Below are 6,128 nucleotides of genomic sequence, written 5' to 3'. Positions count from 1 at the left end.
GGCATTAAGGAGGGCACTTGATGTAATGAACACTGGATGTTATATGCAACTGATGAATCCCTAAATTCTACCTCGGAAACTAATAAAAAACAAAAAAACAAACAAAACAACTGCAACACCACCAGCATTCCAATGTACACATAATGGGAGTCCCAGAGAAGATGAGAAAGAAGAAAGAATACTTGAAAAAATTTTATTTTTTTAAAGATTTTATTTATTTATTTGACAAAGAGAGACACATCGAGAGAGGGAACACAAGCAGGGGGAGTGGAAGAGGGAGAAGCAGGCCTCCCGCTGATCAGGGAGCCCGATGTAGGGCTCTATCCCAGGACCCTGGGATCATGACCTGAGCCTTAGGCAGACCCTTAATGAATGTGCGACTCAAGTGCCCTGCTTGAAAATATTTTAAAAAATAATAATGGCTGGGGGAGCCCGGATGCCTCAGTCGTTAATGCTTCTCCCTCTCCAGCTCCCCCTGCTTGTGTTCTCTCTCTCACTGTCTCTCTGTCAAACAAATAAATAAAATCTTAAAATAATAATAATAATAATGGCTGAAAACTACCCACATTTGGTGGAAAACATTTTTCTACATGTCCAAGAAGCTCAACAAATTCCAAGTAAGACTAACTCAAAGAGATTTACATTTAGACATTTCATAATCAAACTGTCAAAAGACAGAGTGAATCTTAAAAGCAGCAAGAGAGAAGTGACTCATTATATCAAAGGGATCCTCAAGAAGATTAACAGCTTATTTCTAATCAGAAACCATGAAGGCCTGAAGACAGTGTAATGACATATTTAAAATGCTGATATTAGGGGCACCTAGGTGGCTCAGTCGTAAAGCATCTGCCTTTGGCTCAGATCATGATCCCAGGGTCCTGGGATGGAGCCCTGCATCAGCCCCGCATCAGCCCCACATCGGACTCCCTGCTCTGCGGGAAGCCTGCTTCTTCCTCTCCCACTCCCCCAGCTTGTGTTCCTTCTCTCGCTCTGTCTCTCTCTGTCAGATAAATCAAATCTTAAAAAATAGAATAAAATAAAATGCTGAAATTAAAATATTGTCAATCATGGATTCTATGCCCACAAAAACTATACTTCCAAAAATGTAGAAGAAATCAAGACATTCCCAGATAAACAAACAAAAAATTATGGTAACACACTGCTAGCAAACCTGCCCTACAAGAAATATTAAAGGAGGTTCTTCAGATTGAAATGAAAGAGCACTAGACAGTAACTTGAATCTACACAGAGAAATAAAAAACCCTGGTAAAGGTAACTACAGAGATAAATATAAAAAGACAGTTTAATTGTGCTCTTTGTTTATAACTCTTTTCTTCTTCATGATTCAAAGCACAAGTGCATAAAGCAATAATTATAAAACTCCATTGATGGCTTATAATTATAAAGATATAATTTGTATGAGAATAACTGCAGAAAGGAGAGAAGAGAGAACAAAGCTATATTGGAGCAAAGTTTTTATATTCTTTTAAAATTTAGTTGGTATTAATCACAATTAGATTGTTATGTTAATTGTTATCCCTAGGGCAGCCAGTAAGAAAATAACTTGTAAAATGTTCTAAGATAAATGACAAGTGAATTAAAATGGTAAACTAGAAAAATGTCTATTTAACACAAAAGCTGGAAATGAAAAAGAGAAAAGACATAAGATATATAGAAAACAAATCGTAAATTAGCAGATGTAAATCCTACTTCATTACTTAAAGTAATGTTATTAGTTTATCAATAATTACATTAAATATAAATAACATTAGCACTCCATTAAGAAGGCAGAGAATGGCAGAAGGCATTTCTTAAACAAACAAACATGATCTAACTATGTACTACAAGAGACATACTTTTGAGCCAAAGACACAAATAACTTGGAATTAAAAGAATGGAAGAACATATACCATGCAAACAGTAATCAAAGAAAGCTGGAGTGGCTATGGTAATATCAGACATAATAGACTTTAAGGCAAAAATTGTTACAAGAAACAAAGGACTTTTTTTTTTAAAGATTCCACCCATTTATTTGACAGAGAGAGACAGCGAGAGCAGGAACACAAGCAGGGGGAGTGGGAGAGGGAGAAGCAGGCTTCCCGCTGAGCAGGGAGCCCGACGCAGGACTTGGTCCCGGGACCCTGGGATCATGACCCCAGCCGAAGGCAGACGCTTAATGACTGAGCCACCCAGGCGCCCAAAACAAAGGACATTTTATAATGACAAAAAGATCAATCCATCAAGAAGGCATAACAAATATAAACATACATGCACCTCACAATAGAGCCCTAAAATACACTTAGCAAAATCTGACAGAGCTAATGGGAGAAACAAACAGTTCAACCATAATAATTATAGGCTTCATTACTCTACTTCAAATAATGAATGGAAAAACTAGACAAAAGATTAACAAGGAAATGAAGATTTGAATAACACTGTAAGTCAACTAAGAGACATCTATAGAAGACTACACTCAACAACAGCAGAATATATATTCCTGTCAAGTGCACATGTAACATTCCCCAAAACAGACCATATCTTGGCCCACAAAACAATTCCCAGGAAATGTAAAATAATTAAAATAGTATAAAGTATGTTCTCCAGGCACAATGGAATTAAATTTAAAAATGCAACAGAAATGTGGGAAATACACAAATATGTAGAAATTAGACAACTCACTCATAAATAACCTTTGAGTCAAAGAATAAAAAACAGGGAAAAATTCAAAAATATTTTGAGATGAATGAAAATGAAAAACAAAATACCACAATTTATGGGATGGAGCTAAAGCAGTGCTTAAAGAGAAATGTATAGTATAAATGCTTTTAGTGAAGAAAGGTCTTAAATCAATAACCTAAACTTTCACCTTAAGAAACTAGAAAAAGACAAGCAAATGTCACCTATTTATTTTTTTAAAGATTTTATTTATTTATTTGACACACAGAGAGAGATAGCGAGAGAGAGAGAGAGAGAGAGAAAGAGAGAAAGAGAGAGCACAAGCAGGGGGAGCGGCAGGCAGAGGGGAGAAGCAGGCTTCCTGGTGAGCAGGGAGCCCGATGTGGGGCTCGATCCCAGGACTCTGGAATCATGACCTGAGCTGAAGGCAGCCATTTAACCAACTGAGCCACCCAGGCACCCCAAGCAAATGTCACCTAAAGCAAGCAGAAGAAAAAATTTCATAAAGCTTATGGCAGAAATAAATAAAATAGAGAACACGAAAAGAAATAGAGAAAATCAATGCAACCAAAAGCTGGCTCCTTGAAAATACAAACAAAATATAAAATTGATAGACCTTTAGTTAGACTGACAAAGAAAAAACAGCTCAAATTACTAAGTCAGGAATGAAAGCTGGGATATTACTACTAACTTACAGCAATAAAAAGGACCTAGATGAAACAGAAAAATCCCCTAAAGAAATATATAAGTTATCTACAAAATGGAGTTCTATTTATTTGCCTTACTATAAACAGATATTTCCAAAGACTAACCAAAAATTCAGGAAGGAGAGAGCGCATTTTGCCTATTGGCAGATGAGAGTGTCACATGCCTTCTTTTATTTATTTTGTTGTTAGATTCCTCTCTGATTATCTAAATAGGATTAATGAAGAACCTTGCCTTTTCTCATAGATGTACTCAGAAGAGTAGCTCATTTTATGAGTATAAATGAATAAAGGTATCACTTGTTTCCAAAAGAACAGTGAAATCCACAAACGGGGAAATGGAAGACTTCCTTGCCATGGTGAACTATAACGTTGTCTAACAGGCTCTGCTAACACAAACTATAATCACTGGGGTGACCCAGTCCCAGGGATGCACTTAAGAACTTACAAATCACAGCCAGCACCTTGCAGCTTTACCCACCCCTTGTTTACAGGCTTTTAGCAACCATTTACAAATCTATGTATTAATAGAGTTTGTAGGAAGTCATAGCCTGCTTATTTCACAAGGATAAAGAAAGGTTTTATTCAAGTGTTTTGGTAAATATCCAACCTCATAATTTTCATCATCTGGTGAATTAGTTATTTCATATACTGGAGTTAAATTTGCAAATGGCAGTAAGACAAAGTTTCCCTTGATCTATTTAGGAAAATTTGTTAGAGAATAATATTTTTGAAAACAGGAGATACTAGGCACATAAAAATCCTGGAAACTAAGATCTTTGGTACTTGAGAAAGAAGCTTGATTGAGTAAATTGTTTGAAAGATATTTTAAGACCCTGTATGTGACATCAAGACACAGTTGTATTTTGAGTCCATTAACAAGTAATCTGTTCTTGCTAGATACACAGCAATGTCTCAGGGAATCTACCTGTATTCACCTGGTCCTGCACTGTCCAATAAAATAGTGTTAGCCACATTTGGCTATTGAGCACTTGAAACGTGGCTAGTCCTAATTAAGATGTATTGGAAGTGTAAAACACACTGTATTCCAAAGACTTAGTACAAAAAAATAAACAATCTCAATTATTTTTTTAAAAGATTTATTTATTTGACAGAGAGAGAGACACAGCGAGAGAGGGAACACAAGCAGGGGGAGTGGGAGAGGGAGAAGCAGGCTTCCCGCTGAGCAGGTAGCCCAATGCGGGGCTCCCTCCCAGGACCCTGGGATCATGACCTGAGCCAAAGGCAGACGCTTAACGACTGAGCCACCCAGGCACCACTAATCGCAATTATTTTTATACAGAGTATATATTGAAATATTTTGAGTATATTCAACTGAGTCAAACATTATTAAAATTAATTTCACCTGTTTCTTTTTACCTTTTTAATGTGGCTATAATTTAAGTTTACATATATGTAGCTCATATTGTACTTCTCTCAGATAGTGATGATCTGGTGTATTACAGATAACTTGACCTGTCCAGAGGGAGGATGCTGGAATTAGCATCACAAATAAGCAGGAACCCCGGGAAGGCCTGCAGAAATTTTCTTTCTGAAAACTCATTATAGAGAACTTTGGGAGAATGGAGTCGGGTTTTTCCATCATTTCTTAATGCTGACAATGTTCAAAAGACCAAAGAGGGAGCTAATAGGTTAAAAAACAAAAACCAAACAAAGAAATAGGCTATTGTATAAAGGAGTGCCCAGGCCTGGGTCTAATTATAGTCTGATTCAACTCCTGGAAAGGAAGTTTGATAATGTTCCAGTTTACAGCCTAATGACCAACATTACTAAATTACCCCCTTCTGTGTTTTGGTGCTATATTTATGTGTTCTCTTAGTGACTGAAAAGTTAAGAGAGGCCTCTAGCACCCCTGACCCATATTAGACCCATATTCTGGAGCCACCATGGCCTAGATTTGGACTAAGATGAGCCTAGGGAGATTTCTTCTTAGTAGCTACCCTGGGTTTTCTGGTTTGAGTGGAGCGCAGTAGAAGTTCACCCTGGGGCAGGTACTTCCGGGGACTCTGTGATCCATCTGGGAGGTCAAATGAACAGTACCTGTGACACACTCACCAGGGAAACTAACAAAGGTCTGTTCTTTGTACTTCCAGGTGCCCTCTGCCCTTTACTCATCCAACATGCACTTACACACCCCAAGCAGAATTAGGAAGATTGTGTAGACCTAGCAACCCTGATTTTATTTAAGCTTATAATATTAATTTTATTATAAATAAAATCATTAAAGTGCATTAAAGAAAGTGTCTAAAATAGAGAAAAGAGGAGCACCTGGGTGGCTCAGTTGGTTAAGTGCCCAACTCTTGGTTTTGGCTCAGGTCATGATCTCAGGGTTGTGAGACTGAGCCCAAATCTGTGCTCTGTGCTGGGCGTGGAGCCTGCTTTCCCTCTCCCTCTGCCCCTCCCCCTACCTCTCACATGCACTCTCTCTCGCTCTCTAAAAAAAAAAAAACAAATAATAAAAAATAAAATAGAGAAAAGATTTCTTTTTAATCCAAAGAGAAATAAAACTAAATTCAGAACATACTTACTCACCCAGAGTAGTACCAACACCAAAAACAACCCTATTAGCAATTACATGATATCCATTCTGGTCCTTCTTTAGATAAACTTGGGTTGCGTAAAGGTGAATATGTGTGTTATTTATTTTTACCAAGTTATAATTTTTTCTTTCTTTCTTTCTTTCTTTCTTTCTTTCTTTCTTTCTTTCTTTCTTTCTTTCTTTCTTTC

The sequence above is a fragment of the Callorhinus ursinus genome, unplaced genomic scaffold (assembly GCF_003265705.2).
Source record: "Callorhinus ursinus isolate GAN/ISIS: 27379988/994484 unplaced genomic scaffold, GSC_fseal_2.0 scaffold10, whole genome shotgun sequence".
NCBI lineage: Eukaryota > Metazoa > Chordata > Mammalia > Carnivora > Otariidae > Callorhinus > Callorhinus ursinus.
Note: the sequence above shows the minus strand (reverse complement) of the source record.